This window comes from Hyperolius riggenbachi, chromosome 1 (assembly GCF_040937935.1).
Source record: "Hyperolius riggenbachi isolate aHypRig1 chromosome 1, aHypRig1.pri, whole genome shotgun sequence".
Classification (NCBI taxonomy): Eukaryota; Metazoa; Chordata; class Amphibia; order Anura; family Hyperoliidae; genus Hyperolius; species Hyperolius riggenbachi.
The window spans coordinates 366037707-366057454 of NC_090646.1; the positions used below are offsets into that span (position 1 = coordinate 366037707).

The following is a 19748-nucleotide window of genomic DNA, read 5'->3' on the forward strand; positions in this document are numbered from 1 at the left end:
AAGAGCCACTGATCTCTCCAACTGCTGAGAGCTCTGTCTTTTGAAGCTTATCTCCTCAACTGTCTGTCACTGTATTTTGTTTTTTTCTGCAGAGGAAAGTTCAGTAAGTCGTTGGCCTGCTCTGTGAAATCCTTTAGAATGCTGAGTGTAGTGTGTAAACTGCAAATATTGAAGAATGATGCAATGTTATAAAAAAAAGTCTAATAGAAATCAGTGTGTGACGGCTGGAGTGGGAGGAATGGAGGGGCGCACTTTGGTGTCTCAGCTGTGGGTGCTGGAGGACCTTGTTCCAGCTCTGCCCCTGATGCTCACCCACAGTACCCACTGCGGGGTTGCTGCTATGAAAATCGATGTGTCAAAAACTAATGTTCTCAAGCATGATGTTTATTTCCTGCAGTGGTTCCCTAAGCGCCGTTTGCCACTTTCAATGTATGCAAGACATTAACACTGATATCTGCATTTACCTTACTTATAAAGCAAAGATCCACCTGATTATTACTTTATAGATCAAGTATCCTCCTCCACTTTCATAGTGGCCAGGGGCGTCGCTAGCGCTATATGTCCGTGGCCCGTGCCACGTATATGACGTGCGGCCGCCGATCGCTGAACATGGCGGCCGCCATGTTGTGGGAGGCGCTCGCCACACATTGCCAGCGCTAATAGGCTTCCCGGCTTCCAAGTATCCGCCCCCTGTCCAATCAGGAGCGGAGCAGCCGGAGCACCTGACAGGGGGCATTAGATTTAATTGAAAGGCAGGGGGTTGGAGAGATTAGCTCCGCCCCTTGCACACGCCACTGTAAAACAAATTAGCCAGCTGCTGACTCCCCGCATGGCGCCATCCTAACTTCAAACTTGCCCGGCTCGGCTGCCATCCGCCAGATCGGTCTCCAGTTCTCCAGAGCCACCACACCACTGTCCTCAGGTGCCAGTGCCACTCCACATCTCCACCTCAGCTTGGCTTCCTCCTTTGCCTGCCGCTGCCAGATTCGGTCCCCAGACTCCCCACATAGTCACAGACCGCCCGAGGACAAGGAGGTGCAGCCAACCAGATGTGCCACAGAGACCACCAGGAAAGCAGCCAGCAGCAAAAAATTACAAACTTTACAGTAAGTAAGTGGTGGCAACTGCAAGGGATGGGGGTTGGGGGCGAACACAGACAGTAGAGGAGCAGCAGACCAACAACAGGACTGCAGCCACAGCCAGCCCAGTAGTTCCCCCTTTCTCTCAGCTCTCCCCCCCCTCTCTCTCTCCTTTCCCCCCCCCCCCCTCGGCCCCCTCTTTATCTGCCCTCTCTCCTCCCTCTCTGCCCCCTCTCTCTGTCCCCTATCTCTCTTCCCTCTTTCTCTTCTCTCTGTCCCCCCCTCTCTGTCCCCTCTCTCTCTTCTCTGCCCGGGCCCCCCTCTCTCCTCTTGGTCCCCCCCATCTCTCGCTCTCCTCTGGCCCCTCATCTCTCTCTGTCCCCCCCTCTCTCTCTCTCCTCTCTGTCCCCCTCTCTCTTCTCTCTGCCCCCTCTCTTTCTTCTCTCTGTCCCACTCTCTCTCTCTTCTCTTTGCCCCCCCCCTCTCTCTTCTTTCTGCCCTCCCCCCCTCTTTTTTCTGCCCCCTCTCTCTCTTCTCTCTGCCCCCTCTCTCTCTTCTCTCTGTCTTTCCTCCCCTCCCTCTTTTCTCTCTCTCTCTCTCACCCCACCCTCTTTTTCCTCCCTCTCCACCCTCTCTTTCCTCTTCCCCCTCTTGGCTCTCTCTTCCCTCCTCTCTATCCCCCCTGATTATATCTGCTACAGCTTATTCTGCTTATTATGTAGAGAATAAGCTGTTACTCAGTGCCGATACTGACAGAAAACTAGCTGCAGTGTGTGCTGATCTCTGCTTCCCCTGGTATTTACAGAATAAGTTGTTACTCTGTGCCTGTACTGATAGTAAACTAGCTGCAGTGTGTGCTGACCTCTGCTACCTCCAGTATGTGCAGTATAAGCTGTTACTGTGTCTGTACTTATAGTAAACTAGCTGCAGTGTATGCTGATCTCTGCTACCTCCAGTATGTACAGAATAAGCTGCTACTCTGTGCCTGGACTAATAGTAAACTAGCTGCAGTGTGTGCTGATCTCTGCTACATCCCTTACGTACAGTATACGTTGTTACTCTGTGCCTGTACTTTCAGTAAACTAGCTGCAGTGTATGCTGATCTCTGCTACCTCCAGTATGTACAGTATAAGCTGTTACTCTGTGACTGTACTGATAGTAAACTAGCTGCAGTATGTGCTGATCTTTGCTACCTCCAGTATGTACTGTATAAGCTGTTACTCTGTGCGTGTACTGATAGTAAACTAGCTGCAGTGTGTGCTTATCCCTGCTACTTTCAGTATGTAGCTTTAAAGTCTGGTACACACATACAATTTTGATTAGCCAATTTTAACTCTGTTCATCAAATTCATTGTCTGTTGGCCCACCTACTGCATGGGGGTGGTAACATTGGTCAGTGATTGACCATTCAAAATTGTATGTGCGTATACATCTTTGATCTATGCCTATACTGATTGTCACTTATTTAAATAAAGGACAGGGGGCTCCATCCAATATTTTGATGGGCAGGCCCATTATCTGTAGCTTACACCGCTGCTAAGTTCATGTAAATTTGGCCCCACCCATGGCCACACCCACTCACTGTATGACCACGCCCATTTCTTCTCCCTCACCTTGTGCCCACAGGTGCCCCCGATCTCCAAGGAACCTAGGAACGCCCCTGATAGTGGCACTGGCAGGACTGGAGCCAGTATTTGCACATATTATCCAGCAATGCCCTGCGTACAGTGACGGGGGATAATGCAATCCATTACAGTGCAGAGATGTGAGCATGCTCATACAATTGTATGGGCAGTGAGTTCCCATCTGATATTATTGAGCAGATTAGTACATGGGGGAGGGGGGGGGGGGTTGTTGATAGGTGAGTGCAGTAAAGTAAAATGTGGTGATTGTAGTAAAGGAAAAGTGCAGTAAAGAGAAGTTAACAAATTCATGTCAAATATCAGTTGTGTGCAGGACATTTAAAACAAAAATAACAACTCCTCTGCACATGACTACGTATTTCAAGCCAAAAGAGATTCAGTTCACTGTACTTCCCCTCTAGTAAATCACTGCTGTGGTTTAGCACCATTTATTCACTCTTGCAAAAGAGCAAACAAAATTGACTTTGCTTAAAGAAAACCTGAACTGAAAATTAAAAGTCAAAATAAGCATACACAAGTCATACTTACCTTCCATGTAGTCTACTCCTCAGTGTCTTTCTCCTGTCCCGCGTTCTGTTTGTTCACTGTGATCAAGGGAATTTTCCGTCCATTTTGAAAATGGCCATTACCCATAACAGCTTTCTGGTCAGCACACAGTTAAACTGTAACATCGCCCACTTGAGCCATAGGGAAACATGGACATTACCTGGTACATCAGTTTTCCTCTCAGCTATAACTGACAGCAACTCATATTTTACTGACAGCAGGTGATATATTTCAGATCTGACAAAATATTGTCAGAACTGGAAGGGATCATTGTCAGAAGAAAATGGTGAGCTTCTGAGAGGAACTGATGGCAAGGTAACTATGTAATGTTCATTTGAAGTTACCTCATGTGTTTGTTTTAAATATTTTTACTCAGTACAGGTTCTCTTCAATGATAATTATCAACATGAAGGTATTTAATGCTGGGAATACACAGTGCGTTTCTGCGGCTTGATTCTGCCGCCCGATTGATTCCCCGCTCGATTCCGCGGGCGATTCTCTTATCTTCCGCTCGTTTTCCTTCTCATTTTTCATTGTCTCCCGTTCAGAATCGAGCGCGGAAACGATCGGGCGGGAGATCGGATATGACGCTGCTAGGCAGATCAGTACACACGTCCAAAAACATGGCATGACCAACCCGACGACAGGACCAACAGTCATAGTCGTGTGAGTTGATCCGTCGGTTGGATCAGGCAAACCGGCTCAGTCACTGTTCTAGTCATTTGTCATACATACACACCCCAACTATCGTCCAAAAGACTAAGTTTGCACAATAGTTTGGCGGAAAAGTTTCACATGTGTGCGAGCCTGAGATAGATGTGTATTTACATTGCCAAGCATACGAATAACTAGTCTGTGTTCCTTTTCTTCTTTTTCTGCCTGAAAGATTTAACTATTCAGGTATGTAGGTGACAGTTTCACTCCCGTCAGGACCCAGCCTGATTCTATTCCTTTAACTGATATGGTATTACAGTCATAAAACTCTTGCCTGGAAGAGAACAGCTTCCAAGAGCAGGGGATGGATTAAAAAGGTCAGTAGTTCATATATTTAGATTGTAAGTTTGCCTTTAGATTGTACGCTCCCAAGTGCAGGGCTATTTTGTGTCTTGGAATTTGTTAGTCATTTTGTTTCTTACATTTTATTCATCAAGTTACATTTGACACTGTAATTACCAATTCTGTATTTTGTATCAGTGTCTGTATCTGGTGTATACCATTGTCTATATTATTATTTACCCCATGTTTGCTTTTCTTACTTTGTACAGCACCACGGTATATGCTGGTACTGTATAAATTAATAATAATAATATATTTTAGCTCAGCAAGATTGAGTCTTTTTAAAGGTGCCCATACACATTAAATGTTCCATTCGATCCCCTACAGATTTGAACACTCTGATTTGAATAGGAATCAATTCCTTTAAAGAGAACCCGTTCAGAGGCATGTTCTCTGCCTCATGACATGCCTCTGTGTCCCTCCACCGCCGCTCTCTGTCCCCTGAAATTAGTAACATTATTTGTCGCTATCTCGGAGGTAAATATGGGGGAGAAGGATTCACTGCTCAAAACACCCACTAGGGGCATTCCTGCAGGCTTTCCAGAGCTGCCATTAGGCAGTTCTCTCCCTGGCCACGCCCCCTGCCGCTTTCTTACCTCCCTGCAGCTGTGAATAAAAGACACACTAATCTCTGCTTGCAGCGTCATGACCCAGAGATCGCAAAAAAAAGTGGGCTAGAGCAGCGGTTTTGGCGGCTACCTGATCTACTCCGCCCCCTCGGATCAGCCTAGTTTTTATTTTATTTTATGAGCCCGCCTCTGGCTTTCTTTAAATATTCGATTTTACCATTGGGATAACAATGATACCTCTTACTTCAGGTCCCCTTTAATTGCATATGTTCTGCCATATTCAGATAATAAACCAAAACGCAGGTTTTAGTTCTCTAAATGGCAGAGCAAGTGACAGTGTCTAAAGTGTCAAATACCTCCCCCCAGTACCTATGCAATTTTAGACATTTCCATAACATGTGCAGAAGGTCCCCATGGTCTCTCATGCATCTAGCACTTAAGGGATCTTCCCTCAAGCCCATACTGTGTAATTTTTTGGGAGTTAAGTAGTTCCTATGAATTATAGAAAGTTGGGATAATTTTTGTGTAGCATTGGTAGAGGTTAAAGGTACGGTCTGAAGTATATCCTCCCATTCCTCCCCAGTCATATCACCAAAATCTCGTTGCCACCCTTCTAAACATTTCAATGGATATTTTTTCAATAGCTTTAAAGAGGCACTTAAGTGAAAAAAAAAACGAGTTCTACTCACCTGGGGCATTCCTCAGCCCCCTGCAGCTGATCGGTGCCCTCGGCGTGTCTCTCCGATCATCCTGGTCCCGCCGGCGACCACTTCCGGTTTCGTCGTCAGGACCCGACAGACTGGTAACGCGAGTGATTCTTCGCGTTCCCAGCAACAATAGCTCCCTCTATGTTGCTATAGCAGCTCTCTATGCTGCTATAGCAACATAGAGGGAGCTATTGTTGCTGGGAACGCGAAGAATCACTCGCGTTACCAGCCTGTCGGGTCCTGACAGCGAAACCGGAAGTGATCACCAGCGGGACCAGGAGGATCGGAGAGACACGCCGAGGGCACCGATCAGCTGCAGGGGGCTGAGGAATGCCCCAGGTGAGTAGAACTCGTTTTTTTTTTTCACTTAAGGTTCACTTTAAATAGTTTAAGATGCAGCCAAACAGGAGCATTATGTAGAATATATAGCAATTGTGGCATGGTGACCATCTTGAGTAAGTTAATTCTAGCAGCTGGATTGTGGGGTCTTTAACCACTTTACCCCCGCGCGTACGTATTTCTCCGCCCCTTTTTCCATCCTTTAAAAACCAGGGACGGAGAAACACGTACTTTCCGCGTTCCCGACGCTGCCCGCGCTCCCGCTCGTAAACACGCCGCCCGCCGCTAGTAAAACCACCGCCGCCCGCTCGCCCAGAGATCAATGAACGGGAAAATCCATTCCCGTTCGTTGATCTAAGCCCTGCAATGATCAGCTGCTCTCCTATGGGCAACGCGTTCATTGTGAGAAAAAACTCACGTGTCCATGCTCATTATACTTCCTCCAAGCTTCCGGAAGGAAGCTTGGAGGTCGCATTAAAACAAAAAGTTACTGTGGCCATCTTGTGGCCAAATAGTAAACTACACCCTAACATTTTTTAACATACAAATAAATGACTTTTAACACATAAAATTAACTCATTACCTCCCACACTCCCCATTTTTTTTTTTTTGTAATTAAAAAAAAATTAAAAAATTTACAATTAAAAAAATACATAAATAGTTACCTTAGGGACTGAACTTTTTAAATATTTATGTCAAGAGGGTATAACACTGTTACTTTATAAACTATGGGCTTGTAATTAGGGATGGACGCAAAACTGAAAAAAATGCACCTTTATTTCCAAATAAAATATTGGCGCCAAACATTGTGATAGGGACATAATTTAAATGGTTTTATAACCGGGACAAAAGGGCAAATACGTTTCATGGGTTTTAATTACAGTAGCATGCATTATTTAAAAACTATAATGGCCGAAAACTGAAAAATAATTATTTTTTCCCCCACATTTTTCCTATTTTCCCATTAAAACACATTTAGAAAAAAATAATTCTTGGCATAATGTCCCACCTAAAGAAAGCCTAATTGGTGGCGAAAAAAACAAGATATAGTTCATTTCATTGCGATAAGTAATAATAAAGTTATAGACGAATGAATGGAAGGAGCGCTGAAAGGTGAAAATTGCTCTGGTGGTCAGGGGGTAAAACCCCTCAGTGGTGAAGTGGTTAACATCAACCAGTTTCATCGTGGGGACTGGAAAAAGATTTCAGTGGCAACCTGTGAAATGCTTGTGAGCTCCATGCACAAAAGCATTAAGGCAGTGCTGGAAAATAATGGTGGGCACCCAAAATATTGACACTTTGGGCATGATTGGGACATTCTTCATAGGGGTGCACTTATTTTTGTTGCCAGAGGTTTAAACAATAATGACTGTGTGTTGAGTCATTTTGATGGGACAGCAAATGTACACGCTTATACGCTTATATATACGCTGTACACTGACTACATATATGGCATATCTTTACTATTGTCTCATGAAAAGATATTATAATATACTTAGAAAAATGTGAGAGGTGTACCCACTTTTGTGAGATATGGTACATAGTGAAACGTGGATAAATGATTTAGTTTCTCAACTCTGGATTTGTATTTATAGTATAAACCAGTGGTCCTCAAACTAAGGCCCGTGGGCCGAATGCGGCCCCCTGAGGCTTTTTTACCAGCCCCCAAACACAAAATGTATTACTTATAGATGCGGTCTGTTGCATCTTTGAATATTGGTGGCCCGCATATAGAATAGCAGTTCTGGCACCACTCTTCCACATGTAAGCCAGAAAGCAGTCATTCGCTGGCTTCTGGGTTACTGGGTGTAGGGGATGACTTGTAACAAGCATAATTACATATATGTTGTTTTCAAAACATTTTTATTAGCGGAAGACATGTTAAACAAACCGGGTTAATAGCGTTAAGTATACAGCCGCATTTTGAAAATTATTTTTAAGTACTCTCAATGTTTAGTCAACAAGTGACCCTGTACTAATATTATTAATGATGCTTATAAGAAAAAAGCCAGTACAAAATTCCAAACAACTGAAAGTAAAACTACACAGAACAATAACTGTAACAGTAACCAATAGGAATCATCTTCAAAGAAGAAAAGGAAAAAGTTTGTAATGTGCAGGAATGTTATGGTTACTTTGTGAAACAGAGATTAAAGAGAACCTGTATCAAAAAACGTTCCCCTGGTGGGTAATCACCTCGGGAGGGGGAAGCCTCAGGGTCCCAATGAGGCTTCCCCCTCCGCTGTAGCTGCAGGCAGCCCAGCGCTGGCTCCCCTGAAGTGTCCCAGAATCCTCCTTCGACAAGCCTGATAAGCGCTGATTTAATTACCTTTCCTGGTTCCAGCGGGGGCGCTGTTGTGGCTTTCCACACAGAAATAGGCAAAAATAGCCAATCTCTGTCGGGTCTGATCTACTGCGCAGGAGACTTGCACCTGCGCAGTAGAGCAGCCCAACAGCGGTCGGCTATTTCCGCCTATCTCCGAGGCGGAGAGCCGATACTGCGCCTGCACTGGAGCCGGGAAGGTAAATATTTACATCCTCACTGTTCGGTGAGCTTTATCTCCGCCGCCGTGGGACCGAGGAGGACGGGGGAAGCCTCAATAGGGTCCGGAGGCCTCCCCCAACCCTAGGTGAGTACCCCCAAGGGAGGTTTTTTTCAATGCAGGTTTTCTTTATGGGTTGTGCTGTATATGTTTCTACAGAGATCGTGTGTGTGTGTAATGGTGAGAGATTGTGCTGCAGGATTTTGCAGGTCATTGGGTGACATTATTGCTAACATATGACTTGCTATGTTAGGGTCACAATATCTGCACTGTGTTGGTGGCATAATAGCTGCACATGCTGTGTTGGGGGGGATACTATCTGCACATGCTGTGTTGGGGGGGGGGGGGGGGATACTATCTGCTCATGCTGTGTTGGAGGGCATACTTCCTGCACATGCTGTGTTGGAGGGCATACTACCTGCACATGCTGTGTTGGGGCGCACACGGTAAATCCAGCGCTGGAGACTTGGGCGCAGCAGCGCAGGAGACTTGGGCGCAGCCGGCGCCACCATAGGCCGTAATAGGAACTACGGCTATTGCAGGCACAGGGAGTAACTTCAGCGCCGTCAGAAGACGGACCTGAAGTTGCTTTTAAAACAATAATTCGGATTCCAGCGATTGCTGGAATCCGAATTATTTCATTCCCCCACTATCCATGTCGGCCTGGAGGGGGAATAGTAATTAACACGGCCCGGACTTGTGCGGCAGCAGGATCAGCCATATACTGGCTGTGTCCTGCGCCCAAGTCTCCGGCGCCGTTCTCTCTCGTACGCGTGTTGGGGGCATACTATCTGCACTTGCTGTGTTGGGGGGCATACTATCTGCACATGCTGCGTTGGAGGGCATACTATCTGCACATGCTGCGTTGGAGGGCATACTATCTGCACATGCTTTGTTGGAGGGGATACTATCTGCATTGTTGGAGGACATACTATACAGTGGGTATACTATACAGTGGGCATACAATGGGCATACTATGTGCACATGCTGTGTTGGGGGGGGGGGATACTATCTGCACATGCTGTGTTTGGGGGGGGGGGATACTATCTCGCTCTTGCTGTGTTGGAGGGCATACTATCAGCAACATGCTGTATTGTTGGAGGGTATACTATCCGCACCTTTCTGATGCTGTTGGGGGGGGCATACTATCTGCACATGCTGTGTTGGAGGACCATACTATCTGCACATGCTGTGTTGGGGGCATACTATGGAGGTGATACATATCGTGCATTGTTGGAGATCATACTATACAGACTATACAGTGGGCATACTATAGCAGTGGGCATAATATGTGCACATGCTGTGTTGGAGGGCATACTAATCTGCTCTTGCTGTGTTGGGGGGCATACTACCTACACATGCTGTGTTGGGGGGATACTATCTGCACATACTGTGTTGGTGGGCATACTATCTGCACATGCTGTGTTGGAGGGCATACTATCTGCACATGCTGTGTTGGAGTGCATACTATCTGCACTTGCGTGTGTTGGGGGGGGGGGGGGATTACTATCTGCACCATGCTGTGTTGGCGGGCATACTATCTGCACTTTGCTGTATTGGGGAGGGGGGTGGATACTATCTGCACATGCTCTGTTGGAGGGGCATACTATCTGCACTTGTTGTGTTGGGGGGCATACTATCTTCACATGCTGTGTTGGGGGTGATACTATCTGCACATGCTGTGTTGGAGGGCATACTATCTGCACATGCTGTGTTGGAGGGCATACTATCTGCACATGCTGTGTTGGAGGGCATTCTATCTACACATGCTGTGTTGGAGGGGATACTTTCTGCACAGAGGCGTAGCTAGGGCTTTCAGCGCCCGGGGACAAATACTATAAATGCGCCCCCTAAGGTGAAGGCTGCCCTGCGCCAAAAAGGGGCGTGGCCACACATGTGGGCGTGGTAATGGGTGGAACCAAATGTACAGGAAGTTAGCAGGCTCACGCTCACCCACCCTCCCGCCCTCAGTATGTACCTTCCAGCATGTTCCAAGACAAATTCAGCAATCATGAGCCCCCCCCCCCCCCATCAAGACAAATTCAGCAATCATGAGGCCCCCAACATGACCAACTCAGCAATCATGAGGCCCCCAACAAGACAAATTCAGCAATCAAGAAGCCCCCAACAAGACAAATTCAGCAATCAAGAGGCCCCCAACACGACAAATTCAGCGATCTTGAGGCCCCCAACAAGACAAATTCAGTAACCATGAGGCCCCCAACAAGACAAATTCAGCAGTCATGAGGCACATAAACACAGCATTTCACATAAATAGGCAGAATGCCCCCTTAATATGGTAGACACCTCTCACCTGGCAGCAGTTCCCCAAAATACACTCAATCCGACAGCAGTGGTTCCCCAAAAATAGGTAGCCCCAGGTCTATAGATGTCCTCAGAATAGGTGGCCAGCAGTATAGATGTCCCTAGAATAGGTGGCCAGCGGTATAGATGTCCCCAGAACAGGTAGCCAGGGGTAGAGATGTGCACAGAACAGGTAGCCAGGGGTATATGTTCCCAGTATGAGCCCCTGATGAGTCGTTAGACGAAACGCGTTGGGCGTGGCTAAACGGACAGGAGGTCGCAGTGCATGGAGGAGACGTCCTCATGATCTCTTTTTATTATATGCTTGAATCCTTTTATGCTTGTGAGTAGTACTCTTTTTATACTGTTCTTATTAAACGGTTTTACACCATATCAAGCTTGTTAGTTGCAGTGAGCTGTATGAGTGAAAGGAACATATCCGCAAATCAAGGTGGACCGCTCACCATAAAGTGCTGTGTGGCTGTCTATGACTGGGGCAGCATTTGTTACAGGTGAGCACGGTCCTGTTAGGTGGTAGCACACGTGTGTGTCCTGGAGGTGGCCCATATAGATCCATAGGCACGGTGATATAGTGACTAGTGGTTTGGTCCCATCGGATTAATTACATTAACAGCCTACGCAATGATGGATCTCTAATTCTCTTTATATACAACTGGAATTGAGAGTAATCCTACTGGTCTGAAGCAAGGAGAAGCCAGGACTGGGTGGTTACCTTTGTGCGCTGATTGCTGTCTGTGAGGTCTGGGCAGCTACAGCTAAAGGTGAGGGTAATCCCTGCGGGTGGTGGAGCACAGGAAGAAGGTGTTACCCCCTAAATACCACACGGGCCTTAGCTGGTGGAGGATCAAGTCTTCTATTGACAGGCTATGAGATGAATTTTCTTCTTGTTTTTTCTTCTGTCTGAGGTTGACTGAGAACGAGCAACTACGCCGGAGGTGGCTACAAGGACAAGAACTGTTTTCTGGGTTGATCCTGTACTATTTAGTGGACTGTGAGGCAGCGCAAATTTCCTGGTTTTTATAGGGGTATAATATGTGCCCAGTATATATAGTCAGGGGTATATTTAGTCAGGGATATATGTGCCCAGTATATGTAGCCAGGGGTATATGTCCCCAGTATATGTAGCCAGGGGTATATGTGCCCAGTATATGTAGTCAGGGATATGTGCCCAGTATATGTAGCCAGGGGTATATGTGCCCAGTATATGTAGCCAGGGGTATATGTGCCCAGTATATGTAGGCAGGGGTATATGTGCCCAGTATATGTAGCCAGGGGTATATGTGCCCAGTATATGTAGCCAGGGGTATGATATGTGCCCAGTATATGTAGTCAGGGGGTATATGTGCCCAGTATATGTAGCCAGGGGTATATGTGCCAGTATATGTAGGCAGGGGTATATGTGCCCAGTATATGTAGGCAGGGGTATATGTGCCCAGTATATGTAGCCAGGGGTATATGTGCCCAGTATATGTAGCCAGGGGTATAATATGTGCCCAGTATATGTAGTCAGGGGTATAATATGTCCCCAGTATATGTAGTCAGGGGGTATATGTGCCCAGTATATGTAGTCAGGGGGTATATGTGCCCAGTATATTTAGGCAGGCTTATAATATGTCCCCAGTATATGTAGTCAGTGGGTATATGTGCCCAGTATATGTAGCCAGGGGTATATGTGCCCAGTATATGTAGCCAGGGGTATATGTGCCCAGTATATGTAGTCAGGGGGTATATGTCCCCAGTATATGTAGTAAGGGGGGTATATGTCCCCAGTATATGTAGGCAGGGGTATATGTGCCCAGTATATGTAGTCAGGGGTATATGTCCACAGAACAGGTAGCCAGGGGTATATGTGCCCAGTATATGTAGCCAGGGGTATAATATGTGCTCAGTATATATAGTCAGGGGTATATTTAGTCAGGGATATATGTGCCCAGTATATGTAGCCAGGGGTATATGTCCCCAGTATATGTAGCCAGGGGTATATGTCCCCAGTATATGTAGCCAGGGGTATATGTCCCCAGTATATGTAGCCAGGGGTATATGTGCCCAGTATATGTAGCCAGGGGTATATGTGCCCAGTATATGTAGCCAGGGGTATATGTGCAAGTATATGTAGGCAGGGGTATATGTGCCCAGTATATGTAGCCAGGGGTATGATATGTGCCCAGTATATGTAGCCAGGGGTATGATATGTGCCCAGTATATGTAGCCAGGGGTATGATATGTGCCCAGTATATGTAGTCAGGGGGTATATGTGCCCAGTATATGTAGGCAGGGGTATATGTGCCCAGTATATGTAGGCAGGGGTATATGTGCCCAGTATATGTAGGCAGGGGTATATGTGCCCAGTATATGTAGCCAGGGATATATGTGCCCAGCATATGTAGCCAGGGGTATATGTGCCCAGCATATGTAGCCAGGGGTATATGTGCCCAGTATATGTAGGCAGGGGTATATGTGCCCAGTATATGTAGCCAGGGGTATAATATGTGCCCAGTATATGTAGTCAGGGGGTATATGTGCCCAGTATATGTAGTCGGGGGGTATATGTCCCCAGTATATGTAGGCAGGGGTATATGTGCCCAGTATATGTAGCCAGGGGTATATGTGCCCAGTATATGTAGTCAGGGGGTATATGTCCCCAGTATATGTAGGCAGGGGTATATGTGCCCAGTATATGTAGTCAGGGGGTATATGTCCTCAGTATATGTAGTAAGGGGGGTATATGTCCCCAGTATATGTAGGCAGGGGTATATGTGCCCAGTATATGTAGTCAGGGGTATATGTGCCCAGTATATGTAGCCAGGGGTATATGTCCCAGTATATGTAGTCAGGGGGTATATGTGCCCAGTATATGTAGTCAGGGGTATATGTGCCCAGTATATGTAGTCAGGGGTATATGTGTCCAGTATATGTAGTCAGGGGGTATATGTGCCCAGTATATGTAGTCAGGGGGTATATGTGCCCAGTAAATGTAGCCAGGGGTATATGTGCCCAGTATATGTAGTCAGGGGGTATATGTGCCCAGTATATGTAGTCAAGGGGTATATGTCCCCAGTATATGTAGGCAGGGGTATATGTGCCCAGTATATGTAGCCAGGGGTATATGTACCCAGTATATGTAGTCAGGGGGTATAATATGTCCCCAGTATATGTAGTCAGGGGGTATAATATGTCCCCAGTATATGTAGTCAGGGGGTATATGTCCCCAGTATATGTAGTCAGGGGGTATATGTCCCCAGTATATGTAGGCAGGGGTATATGTCCCAGAATAGGTAGACAGGTGTCCGCCCCAGCAGGAGGGGAGCAGCGCAGTGGAGGGAGAGCTATGGGCATAGTGGAGAAGGGCGGACGTCTCCCCCCCCTTCCCTCACTTTAGGGGGCTCTCCCTCCCTCGCTCTCCCCTCCACAACTAATGTCCGGGTGGCTGGCAGCGGCGGGCGGAACTTACCTCTGTCTCGTCGCAGCGCGGAATGGATTTGCCGCTACTCTGGTCTGGTCCAGAGCAGCGGCTACAAGACCCGAAATTCCGGCGCTGGAGCGAGACGGAGGTAAGTCCCGCCCGCTGCGCCAGCCACCCGGACATTAGTTGTGGAGGGGAGAGCGAGGGATGGAGAGCCCCCTAAGGAGATGGCCCCCCTTCTCCACCGCTTCCCACAGCTCTCCCTCTTCTCTGCGCTGCTCCCCTCCCAAAAAAAAACAAAAAAAACCTGCAGCTCAGCAGGGCGCCCTCGGAGACCTAGCGCCCCGGGGCACGTGTCCTACCCCGACCCCCCCCCCCCCTAGTTCCTACCCCAACCCCCCCTAGTTACGTGTCTGTATCTGTACATGCTGTGTCGGAGGGCATACTATCTGCACTTGGTGTGTTGGAGGGCATACTATCTGCACATGCTGGGTTGGGGGGCGTACTATCTGCACATGCTGTGTTGGAGGACATACTATCTGCACATGCTGTGTTGGAGGGCATACTATCTGCACATGCTGTGTTGGAGGGCATACTATCTGCACATGCTGTGTTGGAGGGCATACTATCTGCACATGCTGTGTTGGAGGGCATACTATCTGCACATGCTGTGTTGGAGGGCATACTATCTGCACATGCTGTGTTGGAGGGCATACTATCTGCACATGCTGTGTTGAAGGGGATACTATCTGCACATGCTGTGTTGGAGGGCATACTATCTACATACTAATATATTGTCGCCATACATTATACTAGGATGTGAAACCCTTACAGACAGAGTTTGAATCCTGTTATAAAACCTTGATCAGCCTAGATCTACATGCCAAAACTTTGGCGGATTACTGCAGAGCCAGGAGAATACCAAGGGGGGTAAGAGCACATGTTGCCCCACTAATGTTCTCTACTGATGTGGAATTCTGCAGTATATGGGAAAGAATCTGGAATAAGGCGTCATACGACGCCATGCTACACACCATAGTCCGGATCCAGAATGAGATCCCAATATTGACGGCTAAAAATAATGAAATTAAGAGATCTATTAAAGAACATCTGTCTGAGGAGGAGTTCAAAAATTATATGGAGTCCGTGGATAAGAAAATGGAATCATTTACAAAATCTTTGGAAGAAGGAAAACGCATTACATTTAATCGTGATAAGGCAGATTATGAGACTGGATATGTCTATCCCTGGCAGAAGGCTACTCCATCATCTCCCCATAAGTTTCAACGACGACCCAGGAGGGCTCTATCGAGACGGCGCCCTGGGGGTGGAGCTTCTGGTACGGGGTCCTCTGATGAAGCTAATACACCTAGAGAAGCTTCCCTGGCTCACCCCCAAGACGTAGGAGGAGACGGGGGGGCCGCAGGTGGAGGTCCAAAAGGCAAGCCACCAATGAAGGTTATGAACCTCAGACCCAGGAGGGGTCACTAATTCAAGAAACACTTGTGGTAAATATTTCATCCTATGCCTTGACTGAGCTAGAGAAACAAGTTCTGAATTATGGACTATCCTTTAGCCCGACAAATTTGCCTGATTTCTTCCAATTAGAACAGGACTTACACCGTTTTTTTCGGACTTTGAAACTTAAGCAGTTCTTTAGTAATATACCACCTCTGAGGAATCCTGATTGTTAGGTTATCCTTGAGGGACTCTGGTTTACGGAATTCTAGTACTTTTAGACCTCCCAGTCATGCACTTATAGACATGTATGTTCAGAAAGTCAGTGATGATTTAATACAGCTTGAGAAGGATTTTAGAGGTGGTCACTTTCGTGTCAATAAGAATCTCTCGCAGGCAGAACATATGGCATTGCGGTCTCTCCATGACAACCAGGATATCATTATATGCCCCGCGGATAAGGGCAGGGCTGTAGTTGTCATGGATCGCCTGCAATACGATCAAGAGATTGAGAGACAGCTGTCTGATTCTGATGTTTATGTTGTGTTGTCTGGTGATCCACTGCCACATGTGCAACGTTCTATTGCCAGGTTGTTACAGATGGCGGTGGTCAAGAACCTGGTTGATGATGATTTATGTCGATTCTTACAACGGCAGAGGCCCTCCACGCCACAATTTTATGTTCTACCCAAGATACATAAGACTCTTGATTGCCCACCTGGGCACCCGATTGTGGCTGGAGTGGGCTCTGTCTTTGTCCCCCTGGCTCAATATCTGGACAGGTTACTTCAGCCAATTGTACAGTCTATTGACTCTTATTTAAAAGACACTGGGATGTTTTTGGACAGGCTCCACTCCCTGCCCCCCATGGAGAGTGATATGTTTTTCGTTACATTGGATGTGGAGAGCCTCTACACCTCCATCCCACATGATGGGGGTGTGGAGGCTGTCGACTGGTACATCATGACACACACAGACTGTACGGAGGATCAGCGTAGATTCCTGATCAAGTTGCTTAAGATTGTCTTGCATTACAACTATTTTGAGCATAAGGGGCGGTTCTTTGGCCAACTACGAGGCACTGCCATGGGATCGAACGTGGCCCCCTCCTACGCAAACCTTTACATGGGATTATATGAGGAAACGTTTGTGTACCTCAACCCATTGTTCCGCCAGCATTCTGTTTGCTGGTGGCGATATATAGATGATATTTTTTGCGTGTGGAGGGGGCCACGTTCTACATTAGACGCATTTATTCAACAGGTCCATGAGCAGTGTCCGCCCATTAGGCTCAAGGCGGAATGTGATGACAATGGTGTATCCTTTTTGGACGTTTGGGTATACCGTGGGGTCGATGGGATTTCCACCGATCTTTACTCTAAGCCCACGGATAGGAACTCCACATTACATTTCTCTAGTTGTCACCCGGAGGGGGTAAAGAAAAGTATCCCACGAAGTCAATTTATGAGAGTTAATAGGATTGTCAGTGAACCTGGAGTGTGTGAAACTCGTAAAATGGAACTGGCACACAAATTTCGTGCCAGGGGATATCCAGTGGAGACACTGGATATTACGATACCCTCACGTAGATCAAGAACTAGATGTTCGGCACGTGTTCCGTTTGTTTCCACGTATAGCACGTGCAGTGATATGGTAGCAAGAAGTCTACGTAAACACTGGCACATTTTGCGTGATGGACTACCTAGGGTACCGTCCGGTATCCTCCCCTTATGTCCTTTCGGCGAGCACCTACAGTGAGGGACAAATTACGTAAACGTTCGAGTTCCACTATCCAGAATTCATCTGGCAGATCCGGTATGTTCCCGTGCTTGTCATGCCACATGTGTGGCAATGTGGCACGGGGCAATACCTTTCAACATCCCACCTCGGGTAGGACTTATCAGATTCGCGGTAGATACACATGTGATTCATCATATGTCGTGTATCTGATTAAATGCCCCTGCAGTAGCATATATGTGGTATGACCACACAAAGTTTAAAAAGTCGTATATCTTCACATAAAACAGCTATTAGACATTCAACTACGGGGCAGGCTGTGGCTGAACATTTTACAGCATTCAACCACAGTGTTTCACAACTGAGAGTTACCGTGATAGATGGTGTACCCCCAGGGTGGAGAGGTGGGGATAGAACTAGGGAACTGCTACGTAGAGAGGCTGGGTGGATTAGACGTCTGGGTGCTATGGGTGGAGCAGGCCTAAACAGAGAATATGATCTAAATTTTTGCATATAATAACGTTTGGTAGATTTATCCTCAGCTCCTAATCCTGTATGTGCTCCTTTTTTGATTATGGATGTATCTCTTTTATTACTTGATTTCTATGTTTTTAACCTTTTATTTTTAATCCTTGTAGGGGTATACCTGACAGCGGATGAGGAGTGACACAGCGGTGGCCTTTAATCCAGCGGGCAGTTGGTTGTGAGTATGTGCGGCATTGTATTGATGTGTATATGTGTATGGGTCACCATGGCAACGTATCCACGCCGCACCTCCCACCGCTACTACGCTGGAGCGGCTCTGTCCCCATTGGAGGACGTGTGGGCGCTAGGATTGGTGCAGCGCTGTCATGTGGTTTAGACACGTGACGCGCTGTTTTGGTCTGGGCACTTCCGTGATGCGGAGGGACTGCACAGTACCGTTGAGCGTCCGTGCGCCGTATTGGGTGGCATTAGAGCGGCGGCTTACACGCTTGTTTACCGAATGGTGAGTTTACATTTAAATTTGAGTAGTCTGATTGGCCTTGTGGTCCGTTTTCAGTCTCCCATCAGGTCCACTACTCATCCGCTGCCAGGATTGGGTTATACACACCTTTGGTGGGTGTGTACTTGTATATATAAAGGTGATATGTGCACATGTTGTTTGATGACCTTTGCAACTTGATAAAGGCCTTGTAAGGCCGAAACAGCGTCTGTTGTTGCTGTCATGATGGAATAAAGTAATTGAGCTTACATCCTGCAGTGTGGTGCCGGTCCTTGAGTTGGAGTACATTATACTAGGGACATAATTTAAATGTTGTGATAGCCTGGACCAATGGGCAAATAAAATTTGTTAGTTTTAACATTACTTTCTTGTATTGCCTCTTTTTCTTGTATTTGCCTATAAAATGCATAGAAAATAAAGTAATTATTGAAAATAAGTATCACCCACAAAACGCCTATTTAGTGGCAAAAAAAAGAAAAAAAAAAGATATATATCATTCAAGTATGAGAAGAAGTGATAAAGTTATGGCCAAATGAATGGGAGGAGTGTTGACAGGTAAAAATGGCTTTTGGCATTAAGGTAAAATGGCTGAAGTGGTTAAAGGCAATGACTCCAAAAAATTAAGTGATATTAACTAGAATATTAACTGCCTTATCCCCTGGATCAACTGGGATATGTGCGGGTTGAGGATGGTGGGTTTTTTTTTGTTTGTTTGTTTTCCTTCTGGTTGAACTTAAAGGACAAATGTCTTTTTTTCAACCAAATTAACTATGTCACTGGGCCCAAACCTATCTGTTAAAATATACCTGTGAAGGTTCTTATGTATCCTATGTAACGATCTGTTTCAGCACACAGAGAGAATCTGATTGTTGATGATCTGCAGAATCATCAACAATACAGATGTATACCTGATTATGGATGATCTGCAGAATCACCAATAATACCCGGATCATCATAAATTATGGCCATGGCCTTGAAAAATTCCTCAACTGACATTAAAGCCTCATGCCCTTCCTGCAGGCTATATGCCCAAGTCTGAGAATCTCCTGCCAGAAGGGTCTTAATAAAAGTAACTCTCTGTGCCTCAGTTCCTGATGAATTGGGTCTCAGTTCAAAATACGACATTACTCGATTTTTAAAGTTCTGAAAGTAAGATCTATGACTAGAAAACCTTTCGGGTACAGACATGCGTAACTCTGTAACTGGAGGAGATCGCACTGTGTTTACAGCCGTCTGAAGGATATGTATGGACCCAGACAATGCTGTGATCTGGGTCTGGTGACCGTCCAGCACCCTGATGAAATTTTCCACCGAGGTGGTGAGTGCATCAAGACGGCTGTTAAGTGCGTCCATTTTGT

The 19748-nt window shown here is 46.5% G+C and overlaps 1 protein-coding gene across 6 annotated transcripts in view; it reads left to right on the forward strand.

Annotated features, from left to right (window-relative positions):
- The window catches only part of LOC137551098 (solute carrier family 49 member A3-like), a 214069-nt gene that overhangs the window by 141840 nt on the left and 52481 nt on the right, over positions 1 to 19748 (forward strand). For 3 of the 6 annotated variants that reach the window (XM_068271317.1, XM_068271323.1, XM_068271319.1), the window contains exon 2: positions 18044 to 18108. The exons of 1 other annotated variant lie outside the window; for it this stretch is intronic. The gene's annotated coding sequence lies outside the window, so the exon portion shown is untranslated. Of the gene's footprint in view, positions 1 to 4207; positions 4300 to 18043; positions 18109 to 19748 lie in introns of those variants that run through there. 2 more of the 6 variants (XM_068271318.1, XM_068271320.1) reach the window with 2 other exon arrangements.